The sequence below is a fragment of the Leopardus geoffroyi genome, chromosome D2 (genome assembly GCF_018350155.1).
Source record: "Leopardus geoffroyi isolate Oge1 chromosome D2, O.geoffroyi_Oge1_pat1.0, whole genome shotgun sequence".
NCBI classification, from domain to species: Eukaryota; Metazoa; Chordata; class Mammalia; order Carnivora; family Felidae; genus Leopardus; species Leopardus geoffroyi.
The window spans coordinates 49996311-50021658 of NC_059334.1; the positions used below are offsets into that span (position 1 = coordinate 49996311).

At 42.6% G+C, this 25348-nt stretch overlaps 1 protein-coding gene across 23 annotated transcripts in view; it reads left to right on the plus strand.

The window, feature by feature from the left end:
- Positions 1 to 25348, plus strand: part of HNRNPF (heterogeneous nuclear ribonucleoprotein F) — a 56924-nt gene that overhangs the window by 21956 nt on the left and 9620 nt on the right. For 12 of the 23 annotated variants that reach the window (XM_045438111.1, XM_045438122.1, XM_045438128.1 and 9 more), the window contains exons 1-2: positions 16175 to 16239; positions 16559 to 16626. The gene's annotated coding sequence lies outside the window, so the exon portion shown is untranslated. Of the gene's footprint in view, positions 1 to 16147; positions 16240 to 16558; positions 16627 to 17048; positions 17256 to 25348 lie in introns of those variants that run through there. The other 11 variants (XM_045438132.1, XM_045438121.1, XM_045438130.1 and 8 more) reach the window with 8 other exon arrangements.

Genomic DNA, 25348 nt, shown 5'->3' on the forward strand with positions numbered 1-25348 from the left:
TCTGGCGATTTTCATTATGCCGTAGGAGTGGAGGCTCCCAGTAGAGCAGTACTGTCCAATAGAAATATAATGTGAGCCACATATGTAATTTAAAATTTTTCTAGGAGGCGCATTTACAAAAGTAAGAAGAAACAAGTAAAATTAATTTTTTAATGTTTATTTATTTATTTTAAGAGAGAGAATCCCAGGCAGGCTCCACACTGTCATCACAGAGGCTGATGTGGGACTCGAACTCACAAACTGTGAGATATGAACTGAGCCAAAATCAAGAGTCGGATACTTAGCCAACTGAGCCACCCAGGTGCCCCTCAGGTAAAATTAATATTAATGTTTTTATTTGTTTCAGTATATCTAAAATATCATTATATATGCAGTCAATATATAAAATTATCGGGGCGTCTGGGTGGCACAGTCGGTTGGTTAAGCGTCTGACTTCAGCCAGGTCACGATCTCGCGGTCCGTGAGTTCGAGCCCCGCGTCAGGCTCTGGGCTGATGGCTCAGGGCCTGGAGCCTGTTTCCGATTCTGTGTCTCCCTCTCTCTCTGCCTCTCCCCCGTTCATACTCTGTCTCTCTCTGTCCCAAAAATAAATAAACGTTGAAAAAAAAAATTAAAAAAAAAAATTATCAATGAGACATTTTATATTATTTTTTACTGGATTAGACCTTTGAAACCTGATGTGTTTTTTCCACTTACAGCACATGTCAATACGGATGTTAAGTTTTTATCGGTAAAATTTACATTTATGGGGCGCCTGGGTTGCTCAGTGGGTTGAGCGACCGACTTTGTCTCAGGTCATGATCTCGCGGTCTGTGAGTTCCAGCCCCACGTTGGGCTCTGTGCTGACAGCTCGGAGCCTGGAGCCTGCTTCGGTCTCTGTGTCTCCCCCTCTCTCTGCCCCTCCCCCACTCATGCTGTGTCTCTCTCTGTCTCAGAAATAAATAAACATAAAAAATTAAAAAAAAAAATTTACATTTAAAAAAGTAGATTCACATATCCATGTTGTTCCAAACATAGTTAAAAGTTTTCCACTAACTGAATTGAGTATCAGTATTTAAATTTATTTTTTAAATCAGTATTTAAATTTGAAATAAGGCAAGGATGTGAAAAAATTGGAACTCTTGTGTGTTGCCAACAGGAATGCAAAATGGTATAGCCACTACGGAAAGCAGTATGGAAAATCCTCAACCATATGATCCAGCAATTACATTTCTGGATATACACTCAAAATAATTGAAAGCAAGGTCTGAAAGAGATATCTGTACGCCAATGTTCATAGCAGCATTACTTACAATAGACAAAAGGTGGTAGCAACCCAATTTATTGATAGATGAATGAATAAACAAAATTTGGTATATCCATACAATAGAATATTATCCCACTTCAAAAGAGAAGGAGATTCTGAGACCTGCTACTATGTGGATGAAACTTTAGGACATCATGCTACATGAAATAAGCCATCACAAGTTGAGTACTGCATGATTCCACTTACATCAGATATCAAAAGTACTCAGATTTATAGCACCAGAAAGAAGAGCGGTGATGTTGCAAGGAGCCGTGGGGAGGCAGAAAATGGGGGAATTGTTTAATATGTGTAGAGTTCCAGACTTTCAAGATGAAAAGAGTTATGGAGATTGGTTGCTCAACTTTATTACTATTTTTTTTTAAGTTTTATTTTATTTTTGAGAGAAAGAGCATGAGCAGAGAAGGGGCAAAGAGAGAGGGAGAGAGAGGATCCCAAGCAGGCTCCAAGCTGCCAGTGCAGAGCCCAACAGGGGGTTCGATCTCACAAACAGCAAGATCATGACCTGAGCCAAACTGGACGCTCAACCAACTGAGCCACCCAGCCGCCCATGCACGACGTTAAATGTATTTAACAACACAGATCTTAGAAAATGGTTAAGATGGCCAAATTTTTATTGTATTTATTTAGAGAGAGAGAGCACACATACACAGGAGGGGCAGAGAGGGAGAGAGAGAGAATCCTAGGCAGGCTTTGCTCTGTGAGCAAAGATCCCAATGCACGGCTCAGCTCACGAACCATGAGATCATGACCTAAGCCAAAGTCAGACGCTTAGCCAACTAAGCCACCCAGGAACTCCATAAGATGGCCAATTTTATGTTGTGTATTTTACCACAGCTAAAAAGTTAGAAGGGCGCTCTGTGCTGACAGCATGGAGCCTGCCTGGGATTCTCTGTCTCCGTCTCTCTCTGCCCCTCCCCTGTTCTTTCTCTCTTAAAATAAACATTAAAATAAAAAGTCAGGGGCATCTGGCTGGCTTAGTCAGTAGAGCATATGACTCTTGATCTTGGGGTCATGAGTTGGAGCCCTATGTTGAGTGTAGAGATTACTTTTAAAAATAAAAAATAAAAATATTAAAATATTAAAAATAAAAAGTCATGTCGTCAGTCACACTAGCCACATTTCACATGCTCAATAGCCTTGTGTGGCTAAATGCCCCCCTTATCACACAGTGCAGCTTTAGACTAAGAAAGGAGGAACTGAAATGCTACTATCTTCAACTGCCACTTTGAAAGGGTTTCTCCAAGGCTGGTTCTGCTCTAAGCCACCGCCTTTCTCCCCTGTGCCTGGAGGGCTAGAACCTGTTACTTAAGTCTTGCCTGTGTTAAATACTCACACTAATTACTGCAGAATAAGCTTCGGTTTCCTTTAGGGAGTCTCACTTGAATACAGAGGGCAGGGCAGCCTTCTAATTATTGGCTATCCACTTTGACTCTGTGGGTGTAATATTTCTCAAAGAGAGGTGCAAGAGACTTCTGCTAACTCCAGTTGTCACGCTGTGAAATTGTATCCCAAAGTGGATTATTTAACACTGAAATCACTGTGATCCAGCGAATAAGATTTGAGAGCAACTTGTATTAAGTCTCATTTGTGAATAGCACAGAGATTTGACCCCTCAGGGACAGAAAGAAGGGTGAAGGAGATATGAGGTTTGCTCTCGACTTTTTCTCTAGGGCTTAAATGTGGTTGACTTTTATTTACAGTTGTTAATATACTTTAAGTTTCCTATCAGGTGCTTAATATATATTTTAGACAAGGATTGATTAGAGTTGTTTTTAATAGTAATTTTTGTATTTTATTACTATGTGATCTAATCACATTTTACAATTTCAAGGTCTTTTTAGTTAACTTGTAGCTCCTGAGAATTTTTATTCTTTTCTGAAAGGGCATAATATGTGATAAGCCTGATAAGACACACATTGTGCCTTTTCAGAAAAGAATGAAAATCCCTTGGCTTGGTGATAAGCTCTCTAAATGCAAGGACAGAACAATTTAATTCTTTTTGTCTTCCATACCATTAAGCACAGGGCTCAAGTTCTCAGTAAGTATTTGCTAATGGCTAGACATACTTTTTCTGCAGGTGTTCATGTGTGTTTTAAATGAAAATACCTAGTTTTATTTAACAAGGTTTAAATGTCTTTGTTGCTCACCAGTAATCAAAGGCAGGCGCCAAGTTTAGCTTAGTTACTGAGTATCCAGGGCAGTTGGAATGGTCTCCAGCTTGAAGGAAGGGCCCAAGTAGTATTGAATAGATAAATAAATGAAACTAACTGCTTTTTAAAGTGAACTGCTCTAAAATGAGTCGAGGTGGTGCTTCCCTGACTCAGTCTGTAGAGCATGGGACTATTGATCTCAGGGTTGTAAATTTAAGCCCCTTGTTGGGTGGAGAGATTACTTAAAAATAAAATCTTAAAAGAAAGAAAGATGTACATTATGGAGCACCTGGTTGACTCAGTGGGTAGAGCATGCAACTCTTGATCTCGGGGTTGTAAGTTCAAGCCCCATGTTGTGTGTAGAGGTTACTTAAAAACAAAATCTTTAAACAAATAAAAATAAATAAAATGAGCAGATAATCGCATGTATTAATCCTTAAGAAGAACTCTCCTATAAATATTTTAAGTGTTAAAAAATACAGCAAAAGTGAGGTTTTTGACATCCTCTCGGATTTTATAAACATAAAGTCACATTTAAGGGGCACAATTGTCTGAGTACATTCAGCACCCAGAAGAGCCAGGCTCACGGGAGCTCAGCCACGGAAATAGGGGCCTCTCTGTCAGCTGTGGTGAAGATGAATGAAAACCAACTTTGTGACTCAGCCAATGTCCCAATAGGAAATGAAGAGTTTATAGTTCACATTCTCAGGAAATGCCAAAATGTTTTTCATTGTACTTACAGAATTCAGTAGATTTATTTATAGATTCAATATTCATGACTGCATTGTAAATTGAGTCAGGTTGCCCTCTCACTTAGAAGATAATACGAAGGCCTTTACCAATAGTAACTTGTTGGTTGTCAGTTAACAGAAGTCAGACTGGCCAGGACAGAAGAGAGTCACTGGTAAGACCCCCTATTTCACTGTTCAGATTCAGCCCAGGGAAGTTAAATGACTTTTGCAAAGTCGCCCAAATAGTAAATTATTGCACAGAACCTGGAAGGCTTGGGACCCATTCTAGCGATGTTCCTCTTAAGCCAGACTGATTCTTTGCTCTATGTGTAAGTGTGCTTGTGTGTTCCTCACTTTGTACAGTAGTGTGGGACTGTCAAGGTGACCATGCAAGCTGAAATGATGCAAAGCGATGTTAGTGCTCAATGGGGAAAAATTATTATAAATTATTATAAATATTCTTATTTCTGTGATAAAAATTTTTGCCAAAACTTTAAAAACTCTCTGACAGTAATAAGTGTACTGGGAAATGAAAACAACACTAAAACTAATATTTATTTTGTATTCTGGAACCTATTAGAAATGTTGAGAATTAAAGGGTTTTATATGTAAAAACTTACCACGAGTAGTCTGAACAATGCTTGCCTCTTATGTTCATTGTATAGCTTATGACAGAAAGAGCATCTTTTTAATTCCTTGGCCAACTGTCATACTCCTTTATAAATTTGGATCACCTTCCAACATCTTATCATTTGCACTTTTAATGTCAAGAAATATCTCCAAGAATCCTCTAGCACAACGTTATTTTGCCAGCATCACCTCCTCTAGGACACCTTTAACCTTTTCATCACAAATACTTTTTTTATGTTAAATTCTCTTTCAGCAAGTTCCCCTGGCTGCAGATCTGGAGTCTCTTGAACACCAACAATGTCAACATTCCCCCTGTCAGCTCTTTTGGCTATAACTCCATTTACACTCAGTTCCAATTTCACTCCCAGCATTATCATTTTTCACTTATTTGCTGCACTTTTGTCTTTGTTGGTCAATTCTCTCTTTTGATCATCCATTTTTTTTTTTTTTTTTGAAATGTCACATAGTTTTATTTTGGGAGACAAGAGGTGACCCAGTCACATGCTTTTCTGTCCATATGTGAGCTGTACAACAGACTCACAGTGATGATCACTGACAGAGAACTTACATGCCTTGTCACTTTACACATCTGTTATGTATGTAGTGATTTATGGCCTGAAGAGCTAGCAGCCAAAGTTTATATTTTATGCAATTACAGTTAATACACTGTGGTAACTAAAATTTGAACCATCTTGTTGAGGGACTAATATGTAACTAAACCATGGTAAGTGTAATTTGTGCATAAGGGAACCCTACAAAGTGAGGGCTGGCTGTGTCCAGGTGCAATTAGTAGAGAGTTTAAGAGGAATATAGACTTGAAGCTTTGACAGACTGGTTTCAATCCAGGATAACCGTCGTCGTCAACCTTTTAAAAGAAAAAGGCAAGCAATTCAGCCAGCAAAATTGAGTTTATTGGGAATGGCAGAGGAATGGCAATTCAGAACAAGCACGCTATGGCAAACCATAAGGAAGTACAGAGCACAATGGAGGAGAGCATCCTTTTATAGAGGAAAGGAGGAAGTTGGGAAGGGGTGTTTTGAACAAAGTTCATTGGAGGAAAATGAGAAGTCATTGGCTGCAGGTAAAAATGAAAGGCAGCCTTTCATTGAAATCTTCCTTCCTGCTGGATTATGCAAACTGTGAGGAGTGGCTTGTGTGACAGCCCTCCCTTCATGGCTTCCTGACTAATTTTGAGTTAGTTTTCCTTAACACCTTTTTACACCCTTAGGCAAGTCCTTCACCTGTAAAATTAGACAAAACTATCCCATCTCTCAGGGTTACTGTGAGAAGTAGTGATCATATCAAGATTTGATTTCACTCAGCATTGGGCAGATGCCTGCCAGGCTTAGCAGCAGAAATGGAATTTTAATTTTCCATAGACAATTCCAAAATTACTTTTACATTCTTATTGTAATTAAACAGGAAGATAAAATACTTTATGGAAGCAGATCACTCCCTTTCTTGCAGTCCAAAACCTCTTAAGACTACTTAAGGTGTCTGTCTAGTTTTGAGGAGGTAGGGAAGGAAGAATATCTAAAGGAAGGTATGCTGTAGCTGTCTTAAGAGGACTGCCTTATTCTGGGGAGGGAGGAGATGGAACTAGGGTGTTAGATGAAGAAAGGGATGGGATTTTGTGCACTGATCTGTGTTTCTCTGAGTCATATCTACATGGTATCTTTATTATTTGGTTTGCAATAATGTCCAGAACATGAGCCAGTCTATTAACAAGTACAAGAATAAATACATTCCAGGGGCCCCTGGCGGGCTCAGTCGGTAAATCATGTGACTCTCAATCTTGAGTAGTGAGTTCCAGCCCCATGTTGGGGTGTAGAGATTACTTAAAAAACAAACAAACAAACAAACAAAAAACATTCCAGTAACAAGTAACATAGTAACATTACCTTTTTTCACATCTATAATTTTAGTTTACCACTGTTCTTTCTCAGTGTGTGTGTGTGTGTGTGTGTGTGTGTGTGTGTGTGATAGGCATTAATGATAACAAGGTAGATGACTCATAGTCTTTATTAACACTTTATTCCCAGTGCATATAAGATGGTCATTGAGAAAGTGTAAGAACTTTTTCTCTGATGAGGGGCTTGCTCCTCAGGTTCTGGTGATAGCCAATGAAATTAACATTGATAATAGGCAGTTAAGACCTGTAAGAGCAAAGAGAGACAACTTATTGCACGAGGGCCCCCAGATGACCTAGAAGTGAGGTTGCTACAATGAAGCCCCTAAGTTTGGAGTGTGATGCTTGCTCAGCACTTCGAGATGATCTCCAGTGCTTACAACCTTGACAAAATATAGACTTTGGATAAGAAATGCCTGAGAGTTCTCCCTACCACCTTTTTTTTGTTGTTGTTGTTACTGAGATGTGGCCTCAAGTGTTTTGGGTCCATGCACTCTCCCTCTGACATGGGAAACAATAATCAGGGATGGTCCTTCCTTGAAATTAGGGAAAAAAGGCTACTGAATTTGGAAAACCTAAGTCTTGATCAGTGATGCTTTCAGAGACCAATTTTGACCAAAAAAGAGAATGTGAAAATTAATAAAGGAAACCTGAACTAAAATTGGAGTTGGGAAGACTTCTAGAGGAAACTCTTACCCCCATCACTGGTCAGTTACCCCAAAGAAGAGGAGAGATACCTCGCATCTCCAACTGGAAGATGTCACTACTTTACTACCCTAGCAAGAGAAAAGAAGATGTTCTCCTGCCCAGCAACAAGCCCAGCCAACAGAAAATGCTGCAGCTCAGCCAATGAGAAGCCTTGTCACCCTGAACTCTTTCCTACTAGAACTTTCATTTTTCCTTTGCCAATGACTTTCTTGCCCAACCCTCCTTTCTATAATAGCCTTCCATTTTGTAGAACTCCTTGAAGTTCTCTCTCTGCTTGCTGCCCAATTCATGAGTCACTTGATAAAGCCAATCCATCTTCAAGTTTACTCAGTTATATTTTGGTTTTCTTAACACGAGAAACCAGGAAGAAAGGACAAAGGGCAGGAATAATTGCAGTTGGTGGTTATCCCAATATTCAGAAGAGTGTGAGCATGAAGGAAACCTTGTTAACACTTTTAGGTACATCCTTGTAGAGCTTTTTAATGTATGTAGATATATATTGTACATTTGATGACAATAGCAAAATATATCATTTTAGGAAAATGTTCACAGGACTACTTTTTTTTTTTTTTAAATTTTTTTTTTTCAACGTTTATTTATTTTTGGGACAGAGAGAGACAGAGCATGAACGGGGGAGGGTCAGAGAGAGAGAGAGAGGGAGGCACAGAATCTGAAACAGGCTCCAGGCTCTGAGCCATCAGCCCAGAGCCTGACGCGGGGCTCGAACTCACAGACCGCGAGATCGTGACCTGGCTGAAGTCGGACGCTTTAACCAACTGCGCCACCCAGGCGCCCCCACAGGACTACTTTTTTTAAAAAAAGATTTCTACTGTGGCACCTGGGTGGCTCAGTCAGTTAAGCAGCCAACTCTTCATTTCCTCTCAGGTCATGATCTCACGAGCCCTGCATTGGGCTGCATACTGACGGCACGGAGCCTGCCTGGGGATTCTCTCTCTGCCCCTCCCCTGCTCGTGCTCTCTCAAAATAAATAAACTTAAAAAAAAATGGCTGCTGCCACATGTCAGGAAAGCAGCAGAATCAACTGCTTATCAGATCAGGTGATTTATCTCTTCCAGTATATTAAGCAGCAGGGCACTAAGAACTCAGCTATGTCATTAAATACCCATCTATTGTATAAGTGCAACTAAAAATTTTGGGCGGCTTTCCGTATCTATCAAGGTTCAAAGACAAGAAGAGTACCACCAGAGAATGTGTATATATATAATTTTTTACAGAGATTTGAAAGTTATACTACTGTGGGAGCTGGTTAAGCAGTCTCTGTCTGCAAGGGAAGGCGGATATGAAGTCGGGGACAGCCAGAATGGCTGGAACTCACAAGTCAGAGATGAAGCTAAAATTCACCTTAGCTCTCCTTGTTCTTGCCTCTGACCTTGGTAGTGTGGGTATCCAGTAGAAGACCCTTCCTTCCTGAGCTAAACACACACCTGGTCCGGGAGTGGGGAAGTAAACAGAGGCCGCAGGGGAGGGACAGCGGCTATAAGGCTAGGTGCTGCCACCCACGTAGGATGATAAGGAACCGCAGGTCCTACTGCCTGAAAGCTCACACAAGGGTCTCTCTTGAAGTCCCTACCCCAAATGGAAATACACAGGGAAGGGAATTCTGGGCAATATCCTCCAGCTTAACCAGGCGGCTACCCGTGAAGCCATTGACCCTGATTTCTTTATTGTGCCCCACGTGGCCTGCCCCTGGTATGCCCTGACAAGAGCAAGAGTTTAGGACATGTTAGTGATTCTTCATTTGAGGCTAACTGCGATACAGGTTTTTTTGTTTTTTAGTTTTTTTGTTTGTTTTTTTGATAGGAAGAGAGCGCAAGCGGGGAAGGAGAGGGTGAAAGAGAATCTTATTAAGCAGACTCCATGGGACGCTCAACTGACTGAGCCACCCAGGCGCCCCAGTACAATTAATTTTTGTTTTTTTCTTTCTTGTACAGAAGAGTAAGCCCTATCCTTTCTATGTTTTTTCTGTCTCTCTCATTGCCACTCACATACCAAACCACTTTACTCAACTGATCTTTAGCTTACAACTGTCCCCCCCACCTTTTTTCTGTTGTAGATCAAAAACTTTCAAAGTCAACGTTATTTAAAAAAAATTTTTTTTTAATGTTTATTATTTTTGAAGGAGAGAGATACAGAACATGAGTGGGTGAGGGGCACAGAGAGAGGGAAACACAGAATCCGAAGCAGGGTCCAGGCTCTGTCACAGAGCCCAGTGAAGGGCTCAAACTCATGAGCCATGAGATCATGACTGGAGCTGAAGTCGGACACTTAACCAACTGAGCCACCCAGGTGCCCCTCAAAGTCAACATTATTAACAACTTCCATTGTGAAGATAAAGATCTGAAATTTGTTCCAATTTTGTACGATAAAATTTGGGGTTTATTTTTTTCATAAAGTAGTCAAAATGTACATGTTAACAGGATGCCATTGCTGCTTAATAACTCTCAAGTGATTGAAAAAAAAGAGAGAGAGAGAGAGAACTTCTGACAAAAGCATAGATCATGAAAATGCTTTGCATATATTCAGCCCTCACAGGGAGTGGAGCTCCCATGGCCTGTGCCCACACTTCTGTCCTATCACCTCTGCCCCACATGCAATGAGGCTCAGGAGTCATTGGCTAACTCTGGCCCCTTTCTCACTTGCCCTTGGGGAGCACAAAGTCTGCCGTGAAGAACTGGAGGTAGGAGAGTCTGCTCCCTAATAAGGCACTAGTCCCCCAGAGGGGTGGGGATTGTGGGGCTGATGCAGTGACCTCAATTCAGGCTCCCTCCCACCCGTCCAACCATGATGGTTTTGAAATAGAAGCCGCACTGAGAAGGAATTGTTTTCACCATATTACCTTGGGTGAGGTCAGATGCTGATCATAAGAGAGAAAAATGGGGAGCCTGGGTGGCTGAGTCAAGTTGAGCATCCGACTTTGGCTCAGGTCACGATCTCACTGTTCGTGAGTTCAAGACCTGCATCAGGCTTGCTGCTGTCTTCCTGTCATCCTGTCAGCCTGCCAGCCTGTCAGCCTGTCAGCGCAGAACCCACTTGGGATCTTCTGTTCCCCCTCTCTCTGCCCCTCCCCCGCTTGTGCGCTCTCAAAAATAAATAAACATTGAAACACAGAGAGAAAACAGCTTTATAGTTTTCTGTACTCAGCTCTCAAGGGAGAACATGTGCCACCCAAGGACACTCAGGGGAAGCACCAGGTTGGTCATGAGGCAAAGCATGGGGAAACTCCTCAAGGGCAAGCACCTTTATTGTGGCTTTTGCTGGAAGGAAAGGGTTAGACAGGGCAAACAGGTTTAAGATTGGCTAATTTGAATAATTTCAGTGGGCTCTGGGGCACAGGGGCTGTCCCAGGATGCCTGGTACTTGGCACTGGGGTAATTAGGGTGGGTGTTTTGTGGTCCAGAGTATATAAGTCAGATAAGCGAGATGTTTAGTGTTGCAGACTTAATGGGTTGTTTAGGAAGGGGAACTGACCAGCCTCTAGCCAGGGCCCCAAAACTGGATCAAGAGAGCACACAAGGACCCATACAAGCTTCTATCACAGCAAGCAATATTCTTTTTAAAAAGTTACATAAATGAACACACATTTTGTTACTTCTCTGATACCAAAACTTTAATACTCCCTGCTGACTATATTATCTTCAAATTTTTTTCAAATTTTGAAATATTCCATCATTAAAAAATTGTATTATATAAATTGTTTTTTAAAGAGTTGAAAACACCTTAGAGCACTGGTTTAGCTGCAATTTTTTGTCCCCAAACAATGAAATAGTCAATATGTCAAAGTGTCAACATCTCTTACATCTGTACAATATCTAATTTTCTGCATGTTTTAAATATTCCATTTTTTTTTTTTTAATGAAAGTTACTGGGGCACCTCAGTCGGTTAAGTGTCCAACTTCCGCTCAGGTCACGATCCCACGGTTTGTGAGTTCGAGCCCTGTGTCGGGCTTTCTGCTGACAGCCCAGAGCCTGGAGCCTGCTTTGGGATTCTGTGTCTCCCTCCTTCTCTGACCCTTCCCCACTCGTGCGGTATCTGCCTCTCTCTCTCAAAAATAAATAAATATTAAAAAAAAATTTTTTTTTAATGAAAGTTTCTAGGGCACCTGGGTGACTCAGTCAGTTAAGCATCTGACTTCAGCTCAGGTCATGATCTCACAGTTCGTGAGTTTGAGCCCTGCATTGGGCTCTCTGCTGTGAGCACAGAGCCTGCTTCTGATCCTTCTCTGCCCCTCCCCAGTTTGCACTCTCTCAAAAATAAGCATTAAAAAAAAATCTTTAAGAAATGAAAGTTGCTGAGAGAAAAGGAGGCAGAGAGGAGCTGCAAGCTGTCTTGCATCTAGCACATCTTTTTTCTTTCTACTTTTTGAGATATAATTGACATCTTGATGTCAATCTTAACATACATCTTGATCCAAATGAAGTTTCCTGACTCTCCTGAGGCCCCATAGAAATGAAGACATCTAACTGTACATACTTTTGGATGGGAAAACTCACAATCAAGCTAAAAGCTTATGACTCAGAATGAAGACAGATACACCTTAGGTCACTAACGTCCAAACCAGGGCTTTTTCCTGCTAGCCCCGTTGAAGAAAAGGTCAAAGGGCAGCCACACGATATTGCCCAGTATCACCCAGTCCACGTGCAATCCTTTGCCAGGCAAAAAAACCCCAAAAAACAAAAAACAAAAAACAATTCAAGCAAGTAACTATCAAGCTAAGAGGGGTACTGTAATCCCTCTTTTACTACTTAATACAGAGTGCTATTTGAAGTAACTGCAAAGTAATCCCTGAACTGCAAATAACCCAGGGATCCAGCCTGCTGTAGTGGTGACTGACTTCGCCATTAGGTTAGCATTAGTGCTGCCTCAAAGGTGCATGTTTCTTTTTCCTTTTTATTGATGTAAAGTTGGTATATAACATTATATTCGTTTCAGGTGTACCACATAATTCAACATTTGCATGTACTACAAAGTGATCACCACAGTAAGTCTAGTTACCATCGGATACCATACAACTGACCTCCTCCACAAAGACGCATTTTTCTGTATTGGTCAAGAAAAATTATCCAGATGGGGCTATGACTGCTGAGCCAGCCTGCATCCCACCTGGGTTATGTCATCCCTCATCTCTGCCTACTAGAGCACCCGGCCGTAAAGAGAAACATTACATTTGGACAGGATCTATGCTGCTGCTGGACAATTCAATTTACTTTTTACTTCATTCTCTTCTCTCAATAGGAAATAGAGACAGAAACAGGGCTTGTGAGCCAGCCTGGACGATCTCTCTCTGTTGGGTTCAAGAGTACAGCAGTTAAGAGTGCATACCATAGATTCAGAGCACCTCAGAGTGCCAGCGTTTAGACCTGCCATCCACAAGCTGAGTGACCTTAGGGAAGTTACCTTAGGGACCCTGTACCTCAGTCTCCTTCCACTACACGGTGATGATGATAATAACATCTACCGCTGGGTTGCTATGATGGTTAAATGAGATTGAGTATTCAGATTGTCCCAGTGAAGGTACAATACATGTAAGCTATTGTTATTATTGCTTTTTGACAGATACTATGGCTTGGAGTAAAAGTCTTCTCTGAGCCTTGGGATGCTGCCTACCCATTGGCACTCTTGTGGGGAAGGGGGGGGGGGCAAAGCTTCATGGGTAAAGTGTTCTTTGAAGAGATAGTAGTAACTAGAAAATTTTAATGGACTCCAGGCAATACAAACTTTTGCACCATTTGTTATGGACCAGTGGCTTCCACAAAGGAGCTTATTTTTTATTTTCTAGAGGGAGTGTGAGCGGGGGAGAGGAACAGAGAAAGAGAAATGTTTTAATGTTATTTTTGTGAGAGACAGAGTGCTAGTGGGGGGAGGGGCGGCGAGAGGGAGACAGAATCTACAACAGGCTCCAGGCTTCAAGCTGTCAGCACAGAGCTGACACGGGTCTCAAGCTCACAAACTGCGAGATCATGACCTAAGCTGAAGTTGGATCCTTAACTGACTGAGCCACCCAGGCGCCCCGAGAAAGACAGAATCTTAAGCAGGCTCCATGCAGGCTCTGTGGAGCCTGCCGCAGGGCTTGTTCCCACAACCCTGGGATCATGACCTGAGCCAAAATCAAGAGTTGGACACTCAACCGACTGAGCCACCCAGGCGTCCCAAGAAGCTTATTTTTAAAACTTAGGGCGCTTGGGGCGCCTGGGTGGCGCAGTCGGTTGAGCGTCCTACTTCAGCCAGGTCACGATCTCGCGGTCCGTGGGTTCAAGCCCCGCGTCAGGCTCTGGGCTGATGGCTCAGAGCCTGGAGCCTGTTTCCGATTCTGTGTCTCCCTCTCTCTCTGCCCCTCCCCCGTTCATGCTCTGTCTCTCTCTGTCCCAAAAATAAATAAACGTTGAAAAAAAAAATTTTTAAAAATAAAATAAAATAAAAAATAAAACTTAGGGCGCTTATTTTGAAAACTGAGAGGCACCTGGTGGCTCAGTCCGTTGAGTGTTGAACTTCAGGTCAGGCCATGATCTCACGGTTGGAGGGTTTGAGCTATTGTCAGCATGGAGCCCACTTTGGATCCTTTGTTCCCCTCTCTCTGCCCCTCCCTGCTTGTGAATGCTTGCTCTCTCTCTCAAAAAAACAAACAAACAAAAAAACCCCAAACCTTATAAAATATTTGTTGAAAGGTATTAAATTTGTGATAATCTATTTACATAAACAACAGAAATAAAAAGGTCAGTCTGTGAGAGGATACATCTTGGGATGATCTTCATTTGTGGTGAATTCAATTGTTTTTATTTTTTATTATTTTTTAAATGTTTGTTTGTTTTTGACAGCATGAGCAGGGAAGGGGCAGAGAGAGAGGGAGACAGAGTATCCGAAGCCAGCTCTGCACTAACAATGGAGAGCCGGATGCGGGCCTCAAACTCATGAACCAAGAGATCATGACCTGCGCCAGAGTCGGACACGTAACCAACCTAGCTACCCAGGTGCCCTCAATCGTTTTTAAACCACAAACCTTAAAGGTGCATCTCTCTGCATGTACTCTCAACAATGAAAAAACATGTCTCTTTGTAGATTTCAGAGCTTAGTTGAGACACTTTTGTGGACACGGAGGTGAAAAGAATGGAGATCCCTAAGACTCCACAGCTGAGGTGATCCAAGTAGGCCAGGTGTGGGCAAGCGTTTTCCAATTGGAGAGATGAACTGGACATTTGTGGAAAAGGCCTGGATCAGTGGCACTCGTATGAGCAATTCCAACACTCACTGTGAAAGGGTGTCTGTCTACATGTGAGTGTGCTGGCTCTCATCTCTGAAAAAAATATAGTGGACACCTGGGATGACTCCTAGGGGCCAGAGGGAGACTCAAAATCAGTCCAAGGCCCTAGTCTTTTCATTCAGAGAAGCCCTCAAAGACTATTGATGAAGGTCAAGCAGCCCATCTGGCACAGAGTCAATGAACTGTGTACATAAACACCTTGGATCTGGTTTCACAGTCCCTTCATTCTCAAGAACTGTTTTTTGGTAAAATTTTAATATTTGCCCCAGAGTGGCTGCTTACATTTTCTCTCCAGAAACAGACTGCTCTACAGCGAGAGCCGTGACAGTCCTTGCGGGGTTTCCCAAGAATACCCACCTGATTTTTGTAGGACTCTTTCTCCTCAATTTTTGCCTTAATTTTCTCCTTGTACATTTTCATCTCTTCTGACAGCTCTTTTACTGTTTTCATTTTTTCCCCCCTGGAATCAACTTTCGTTTTTTGACAAATAGCTCCTTCCTCTAATATTGTCATCCACTCATCATCTGCCACTATTCCAAGCATTCTCTTAATTTAACCAGTTATTTTTTAATGTACTGTTTTTTGTTTATTTATTTACTTTTGAGAGAAGAAACGGCCGAGAAAGAGGGAGACAGAGAATCCCACGCAGGATCTGCAATAACCAGAACCAGTTGTGGGACTTGAACTCATGAACCTTGAGATCCTGACCTGAGCTGATATCGAGTCGGAACCTTAACCGACTGACCCACCCAAGAGCCCCTAACCAGTGATTTTAAAATAATCTGCCCTGCTTAACCTATGATGAATGAATGTCTTGATCTCTTCCTCTTGTATGAAGAGAGTCTCCAAAAATAAAATGGTAGTAATAATTAACCCCAGAACACATCAAGAAAATCTCCACTGACTCAAGCTGGGTCGCCATATCCACCCAGCCTGTAGTCTCAGGTGTTCTGACTGAAACCCTTGCATTCTCCGTGGGTCTTCCGGGTCACCTTCAGAGAACAGAGGTTTTTCAGCCCAAGTGATAATTACGTGAGCAACCTCGGTAAACCTGTTAATCCTTCCCTAAATCCTCCAATCGGGCCGCCTTTATCCCTCTCGGTGTTCTCAGTTCCCTATTTTTTCTCTCGACAGGAAGTAACTCTCTTTTTCTTTTCTCATGCTTGTCTTCAATCCAGAAGTTCTTTGGGCTCACTGTTTGGTGGGGGTACTCTGAGCCAGTATCCTAGTACCCTCAGCAGCTTAATATGGCTCAACAGCCCACGCCCCCCACCCCCCCGCCGCCTCTCACTAAGAAGGGCTCACGGGGATCCTGCCGCTCCCCTCCCCGCATTGCCCCCCTCCGCGGGCCCGTCCCTGCCCTGCGCCCGGCCAACCAATCCCTGGCTCCACTCCATTCGCGTCACAATGGCGCCCTCGTGGCCCCGCCCCCGGACGCCAGCGGCGGAGGCCCCGCCCCGCAGCGCTCATTGCGTCTTTCCGGCTCCGTGTTGGAAGTAGCACTGCGCTGTGTCTTCCTGGAGAAGAAGGTGGGGTTCCGTGGGGAAACCGACTGGCGGTCACGCCGGCAGCCGGAAGTGGGGCGGGGGCGCGGGCTCCCGGGGCTGCTGCTCCCGGGTGCTGGGGTACAGGGTCGAGCGGGGACCGGGCAAGCCTAGAACGGCGGGGCTGCTGGAAGCGCCGCGTGCGCCCACGGGCGGGAGTTGTGCACTCGGGCCTACCGCGCGCCAGACCCCGCCTCTCGGAGGCCCCGCCCAGGGCGCGCTGCCAGGGGTTTCCATGGTGATGGTAAACAAGCCTCAACTGCCTCCGCTACAACTGCCAAGTTCCCCGCGTTCCACCCTCTAGGTGCTCGGAGGGACGACCGTGGTGCCGGATGTGAAGAAGAGCGGGAGCGTGGAGACTCGGAGCCCGAGGTGAGGGGCGGGACGGGCGGTGGGTCCGAGGCTGAAGGGCCTCACAGCTGGGACCAACAGGGAACTGGGCCCTCTGGGGGTGGGGACAGTGGGGCTGAGATTTGGGGTTGGGGGAGGTTAGGTCTGAAGTCAAGGGCTCACATGCAGGGACCGAATGGAGACTGGACACACGGGCTGGAAACGGCGGAGCTGAGAATTGGGGTCGGGGGGAATGGGGTCAGAGGTCAAGGGCTTTACACTGGGGGAGTGGACCACGGGGCTGAGATCAAGGACTTTACACTCGAAGACTGGACCGCTGGACTGAGATTTAGGACCAGGGGAGGCAGGGCCCGCGGTGAAGAAGGGAGAAAAGTCCTTGTACGGAGGACTGCAGGGGAAGCAGAGCTTGAGCGCCCCTGCCAGGAATACCGTGAGGGCATCCGGCGACCGTGGGAGAGGGGCTTCATTTAAAAATGAAAGCAGTACTTTCACGTGGTTGAGTTGCACCGGACTGGTTGGGAGTTGACTCCTCCCCCCTCCCACGTTCCCGCTCGCTGAGCCTCCACTTTCGATCTTTGCGGCCTTTTCTTCCTCTCCGGGCGGCGTGTGTGCTCTGATCGCCGGTGTGCGTTTGTCTCCTGTCCTTGGAGGTATAGTGTTTGCATTTTGGGTGAAACTCTTTGGTTCTCGTTATCTTTGCCTGGTGGCCACATTTCAGCCGAGCGAGATTAATCGGCCATTTCTTTCTCCTTGTGCTTTATTTCTTTGTATCCTTGAATATATTTTTTGCTGATTCTTGACTGCGCCTGAGAAACTTCTGGACTCTCCCGGCGCCCGCGTTGCGCCCTCTACCTTCAGTGCACCCGCGTGGTTCACTGAAAGTGGCTCTGGGCGGCCTGGTGACGCCGAGCGAGTCGCGCGGGGACTCGACGGACCCTGGTCTTTCATAGAAACGGTTGGGAGGCCACGGGCCCCTCCCCGTTGATCTGTACCTTTAAGGGGCTCTCAGGAACCCCCCCCCCCCCCCCAGCTGCCTGCCAGACAAATCCCCAGGCCTGGGAGGCCCCCTTCCCCCCCAGCGCCCCACGCCGCCCTCCAGCTCCTGCAGGACCCCCGCCCGGCGTGTCTTCGGTCTCGGCCCGCCTGCCCGCGGGACTCCTTTCTCAGTAGCTTCCTTCCCCGGAGGCCCTAGGACGAAAGAACGTGCTTCCTTCTCTAGTTTTCGCAACTATTTGTGTGGCGTCCGGGCTCTTGCCTGCCACTGCGGGCCGCGTGCGTGGCGGGAGAGGAGCCCGCGAGCTGCAGCGCGCTAAGGGGGGAACCGCCGGATGGGGGTGGGGGGTGGGGAGCGCCGAGGGGTCCGGAGCCTAGTGGAGCCGGGAGAGGTTTGAAGACTGCAAATAATACTCCTTTCAATTCAAAACAACGTCGAAATCACCTATCTTAATGTAATTCTCACTATTACACGTTTTTAAAGGTTAACTGTTTATTTCTGAATTTCTAGTGAGAATGAAAATACCTCGGGTTCTCCGGTTAGATAAAAATATATTAGGATATGTCAGTGAAAAGTGATGTGATGTTTTCAGTGTTAATGTCTAGAGAAGATTCGTCATTTTAAAATATGTGAGTAATTTTCTACTTTTAATAAATATTGGGAGAGTGCTGATGTTACTAATTAATATTTAAGCGAGTCCATCTTTAGTTATCTCTGGTGCCCGTATGCATTTCTGTAAATTGATTCGGCTCATTGTGTATTATGGTGTCTTTATTTTTTCTCTTTTAACATTCTTTTTGTGGTATTGCTTTTATTAAATTGACAAGTGACTGGCATTCACTTGAGTATTGTTACAAAGCTCCCTTTAAACATAAAATATTGAAGTAAAAATGTGAATTGATTTGAGTGAAAAGATTAATTAAATAGGTTAGTCCTCAGATGTGGCCAAAATTGTGAAGGAGATTGTGGAGACCTGTGGTGCCCATCGAGGGTAGTAAGTTCATGGAGGGGTTACAAAAACGGGAGGAGGGCTCCTCAGTCTGAGCTCTGGTTTTCGGACTCTTGTCGGAGCACATTAATTGACCCTTACTAGGTCTAGGCACAGAGCTAGGAGTTTCACCATGTTTTTAAGTCACATGCTCGTGAGTAGTCTCGTAAGGGGGGCGTATTGCTGTTCTCCCTGTTACAGATGAGAAAATGGAGGCCAAGGGGAAAATGAAGTCACTTCCCCCGGGGGAGGGATACAGCTGGGAATTAGGACTCACGTCTGTCAGACGGGAATAGCCCTACTCGGTCAAGGACCCTGCCCCCCAGTTTATTGCCCTGAATTGCCGTTCTTGGGGAAAACAAGAGGCTGGTCAGAGGGAGACTCAGGCCTCACCTGAGACCAGTCTGGTTTATTTTACAACTAATTCCAGACTTAATAAGGGTCTTACTCATAAATATTTCAGCTTACATTTCTACGGATCTTTAAAAAATATAACTGCAATACTATTATCACACCTGAAGAAATGCTGATTCTTTGAGATCATTAAGTACCCCGTGTTCAAGTGTACCTGACTGTACAATAAATATTTTTTTACAGCTGGCTTGAATTGGAATCTAGACAAGGTCACACCTTGTATCTGGGAGATCTATCTCACTCTTTTAATTCAGAGCAGTGCTGTCCAACGGAAATACAATGCGAGCCACATGTAATTTCACATTTTTTAATAGTAAAAAGAAAGTGGTGTAGTTCATTGTAATAATTTAGTTTAACGTAATATATATGCAAAATATTTGCTCATGTAATTTTAAATTATATTTTCACTTTTTTTCAAAATCCAGTGCATACGGCACCTCTCCGTTTGTACCAGCCACATTTTAAGTGTGGCAAGTAGCTTCCTTATTAGTGCAATCTAGAGGTATTTTTTCTTTGTTAAACGAATTGGGTACGGTGTCAGAGTTCCTTCTCAGGCTTTGGCTTTTTCTGATTACATTCAGTGGCGTTTGAATCTCTGACCTCTGCATTTCCTGTGAAATTTAGGGTTCTGTTGAGATTTTCTTTTTGGAAAGAAGACTTCACTGGAGGTGCTGTGTACTCCTGCCTGAGGCACTTCTTGGCACTCCCCCTTTGTGAAGTTAGCAGCCATTGATGGTCTTTTCCCTAGATCTTTTGTTTTGTTGATGTTTCCAAAATAGTGATAACTTTAAATATTGCTTCTCATTTATTTGCAGGAATACTTCTATAAGGAGGTAATTTTCTTTGTTAACCGTTTGATTACTGTAAGTTGTATGTTATAAATGGCAGGTTAAGTTTTTGATTCATTCCTTATGTTTATCAATATCTAACAATTTATTGAATCTCTAGCAGGTGCCAAAGACCCTTTTTCTGGTGTCTTTATGATGTGCTTTAATCCACTGTGGCTTTTAGTCTCTTTGGTGCACAAATTATCCAATCTCTGGCCAGTGGGAGCCTTTCAAATTGGTTCCTGACTTTGACAGGAAAGACCTCAGTGGTCTTTGATACCTTCCTTATTAAATGGGTCTACTTCCTTATTAAGTGGGTCCATTTATTCAACTGGACTTATAGTGATAGGCAGTTGGGTTGTTTCTAGCCTTTTCCTATTAGAAGTAGAACCGAGATGAATAGGCTTTGCAGGTGTCTTTGCTTTTTTTGGCCATTTAATATTTCCACAAACGGTATTTAAAAGTGCCTGCTTATCTATAGCCTTGTCAAGGTAATGCGTTTTCAAAATTCTGTATTTTTTGCCAATATGGTAGGTATTTTAAATGTTATTTCATATTAGATTTTATCTTAAATGGGTAAAGTTGAGCATCTTTTCATGTTTAAGGTAATTTCTTTTTCTGTCTACTATACCTCTAGTCCATTTTCCTTTTTGGGTAGTTGGATTTTGTCTCTTTTTAGATGCTCTTTATATGTTAGGGATATTAATAATGCTTTGGGAAAAAATTGCAAATATCGTTCCCACTTTAGCATTGGTATTTTTGTTTAGCTTAGTATTTTTTAGCTATTCATAAGAGGTTTGGAGGTTTTTGTTTTGGGTTTTGTTTGTATTTATGTAATTAAATTTTTCAGTGTTTTCCCATATTCTGGGTTTGGGGTCATGATTAGGAAAGTTTTCCCTACTTCCAGTTTATGGAATTCATCTATTTTCTTTCTTTTCTTTTTTCCGTGTGTAGGATATTGCTTAGCATTTCTCATAAAACGTGAAAAATTCTTAGTTAACTCATTCCCCTTCATTAATATGTCAGTGTGACAGACTGTAGGGATTGACTTTGAAATGATGAGCTACAATTGTATTGCTGGATTTGGTTGCTGATAATGTCTTTAGGAGCTTTTTATCTGAGTTCATGAGGAAAATTAGCCTGTGAATCTTGGTAAACTAATTCTAACACTCTTGGGAATGGAAAATCAAATCAGGTTGATTGTTGATCAAAACAAAAATGCAGATGGAAACAAAGCTTTATAAGTTTAAAAAAACATCCATATGGACTTGGGCTAAGAAAAAGATCTATTAAAACGGTACAAAAAGTGATAATGATGAATGGGTTAAAAAAGAAAAGACTAGAATGGAAAGTTCTGAATTCCCATTAAGTTTCTCAGACAGTTACGCTTCTTTTACAGAAATCCTCACCTAGTGTGAATATTAAAAATTTCTGTTGCACTCTCTCCTGCTTAAGTCCATCTGCATTGCAAAGATGTTCCATTATTGACGTCTCCACAGGTCTTTGTTCTGCTTTACACAATATTTAGTTAGAATTACGCTGTCCAATAGAATATGAATGACAAAGGTAATTTCATTTTTGAGATATAATTCACATACCATACAGTTCATCTAGTACAAATGAGAGGTTTTTAGTAAATTCACAGCATTGTAAAAACCACAATTACCTAATTCAAGAATATTTTACATTGAAACACCCTTAAGCATTCTTGGGGTACATCCTGCTTGGGCATGGTGTATAACCTTTCTTACATGTTGCTGGATTCAGTTTGTAGTATTTTGTTGAGGAATTTTGCACCTTTATTCATAACAGATATTAGTATGTAGTTACCTCTTCCTGTGAAATCTGTTTTGTTTGGTTTTGGTATCAGAGTGTTCAGTTTGTTAAAGGGGTGCCATAACAAAGTAGACTGGGTGTCTTAACAGAAATTTGTAGTCTTGCAGTTAGAGTCCAGAAGTCCTAGATGAAGGCATCAGCAGGGTTGGCTCCCTCTGAGGGCCATGAGGAAATGATACATTCCGGACCGCTCTCCTTGCTTTGTTAGATAGCTGTCTTCTCTTTCTTGTGTCAGCTTGTCTGTGTCCAAATTTCCCATTGGAAGGACACCAGCCATAATGGATTATGGCCCACTCTAATGATGAAATTTTCAACCCATAAAGCAGGGTAATATTGGCCTTGTAGAATGAGTTGGGATGTGTTTTAATAATTTACTATATGTATTTTGATTAACTGTTATCTAAAATATTCCAACATGTAGTCAATGTTTTAAAATTGAGCTATGTTACATTCTTGTTTTAATCTTTGCAATTCAGTGTGCGTTTTATACTTAACAGCACATCTCAATTTGTACTTGTCACATTTCAAGTGTTCAGTAGGCACATGTGGTTAACGGCTATCATATTTTTATCCTTTGTACCCAATTTGTTCTTTTTCCAAGCAGTTTTTTCTATACTTGAAACTTAAATTTAGAAGTTCTAGCAACATATGCCTAGGTTATGTCTTTTAAAAATATCTGTTGGGAATAGGGGCGCCTGGGTGGCGCAGTCGGTTAAGCGTCCGACTTCAGCCAGGTCACAATCTCGCGGTCCGTGAGTTCGAGCCCCGCGTCTGGCTCTGGGCTGATGGCTCAGAGCCTGGAGCCTGTTTCTGATTCTGTGTCTCCCTCTCTCTCTGCCCCTCCCCCGTTCATGCTCTGTCTCTCTCTGTCCCAAAAATAAATAAACGTTGAAAAAAAAAATTTAAAAATAAAAATATCTGTTGGGAACCACACAACCATGTTTATCTTAAGCCAGGAAAATCTCCTTCCATTATTTATCTGTTCTATTTGTGTCTTTCTCCTTCTGGAATCCCTATTGTTGACATGTTATTTCTTTTGTCTCGTGTTACATCTTGTGTCCTCCAAATTTCATATCTTTTTCCCTTTGTTTCTGTTTTTTTCTCTTTGAGATATTTCTTGCACTTATTTTTCAGGCCACTATCCATGCTTTCAGTTTATTACTAACTTTATAAACTCAAAATTTGATTGTTAGTACTAAAAAGTGTTGTATTCTGTAACTGAGTATCTGAAAGTGCTCTTTTTTTTTCTGTTAAAAAATGTATGATTTTGTTCAGCACTTCTCATTCCCTGATAACTGTTTTAAGCTGTTGTCTAAATGCATGGTATCCTCTCTGGGTGCTTGAGTCACTCTCGTGTGCATTGTCCATTCCTTTCCTCTTGGTTCTGTTCTCCACTCTCCAGGGCAGTGTGCTCTGGTCCCCTGAGCAGCAAACATTGAGCACGAGCTGCTACAGCAGTCTCCGCTCCTCTGGCAGCTGCCTGGGACCTGACAAGGTGTCAGCTCTCCACAGAGCCCCAGGAGGAAGCTCTAGGCCCCTTAAGGGACAGTTGGCATGTACTGCAGCCATGGCTCCGGGAGACTATGAGTGTAACCCCCACAAGCCTTCCTGAATGTGGGATCTAAATGGTCACCCACCCAGGGAGGGGCTGCTTACTCCGGGGGAGAGAGCTACAGGCGGGTTGGTAGGGGAGGTGGTTCGGAGATGGTCTTAGCAGTTGTATTTTAACAGGTCCCCCTCCCCCCCCCCTTTATATTTCCTAGCTAGGCTAGAATCATATTTCCTACTGTGGATGGGGGGAGCACTACCAATTAATAGAGATGATGAATGCCTCACTTGAGAACAGATTTTACCTTTAGCAGTGGAAGTCAAATAGTGGTTTTTTTTGTTTTTTTAGGAAAACTTCACCTGATATATTTTTTTCCTCTCATAATTTGGATTTCATCTTTGGATTCCATCTGTGGAATGCAGTCAATAATATCCTAGAGCAAGAGTTGCTAGTTCTATGTTGGATAAAAATTTGTCCCTTATGTTAATTTTAATACAAGTAACAGAATTTACCTAACATTGTATTATACTGTTTTTGCTTTTTAGTTAACACATTTTTTGCAAAATGAACACTGAGAGAAACAGTGAATTATCACCCCAGACTTAGCTACAGTACATAAACTAAAGGGCTTAATAGTTAAAAGATAATGGAAAACAGCTTTCCTGTTTCTTACGGCTCATCTATATCCCCTTTTTGTGGATAAAAATATAGTAACAGCAGCAAACACTTAGAACGTTAAATTATTTAGTGATCCATCTACAGCTTCTCTTTAATAGCTCTGAGATAGCTTTGTGTATTGAACTTGGTTTGTTGTACAAATTAGGGTCAGAATTCTCACACTTCAGAAGCATGAGCCTCTTGAAAATTTTGGTACAACTGTGTGGGGGTGTGCTTTCTTGAAGCAGCTCGTTCAGACCTAGGTCATATTCTCAAGAGAGTGACAGTAAGAAGTGTTTAAGAGCCACTGACTTTATAAAATTGCTAGGTTAGAAGAGATTTGGTTTGTAATGTAATTTCCAGTGGAACAGGAATACTATCCATATAAAGAATTTGAACAAGCATTCAGGGGGAATAAGCAGGGTAATGTTCAAAGGAGCAAAAAATACGATTTTCTAAATTCTGCTTTTGAACCCTACATATTTACCAGGGGGAAAAAGTTTCACATTCCCCCCCCCCCCCCCCCCACGCTTCTGGTTTAAGTGTCACTTCCTCAGATCCCCAGTGTAAATTAATCCCCATTTTCTAGTTTTGGGCCATTCAGATTTTGTCATCATACATTTATTTCTTTATTGATTTCCTAGTCCACTGTTCTGTGGACCTAGCACAGCGCCTGCATTTTGTAAGTGCACAATATTTCTGGGTTAATGACTCCCAATTTGGTAAATTGTATCTACTGTGCATCACTCAAATCCTTTCACAATTGCTTCATTTCTATCACAATACGGTACCATTAGTTTTTCCTAAACTTGTGTCATTGCTTCCCATCTCTATGCATCTGTTCCCACCATTAGTTTTCCAGATAACAGCTAGACTGTTCTGTTGAAAAGCAAAAACTCAAATTTACAACACATTCCATTTTGAAACTATTAAGTGACTTCTCATTGGCCTTAGACTAAAGTACAAAATACCAAACCAGGCTTTCAAAGCTGTGTGGAGGATCTTCCTCTTTTCATTGGTCTCAGATCTTCTCTGCTTTCCTCTTTCATTGGTCTCAGCACAACATGCTCCTGTGTCTTCGGTACTTGTTGTTCCTTCACCAGGCAGGAACCATATCATGGCTGATAAATTATTAACAGCCACCTCCCCCATATCACCAACCAGTTAAGCCAAGAAGGCATATGTAAAACTACTTAACCGCAAGAAATATATACAAATAAGTGAGAAAATGCACACCAGTCGTATAGATAACCAAGAATATATTTTGAGGAGGTTTTTAAGATGTGAAATTAAGGGGTGCCTGGATTAAGCATCCAACTCTTGACTCGGGTCATGATCTCACGGTTTGGGAGTTCAAGCCAGTGTCAGGCTCTGAGGCTCAGCACTGACAATAAGGAGCCTGCTTGGGATTCTCTCTCTGGCTCCCTTTCTCTGCCCCTTCTTTGCTCATACTCTTTCTCTCAAAATAAACTTAAAAA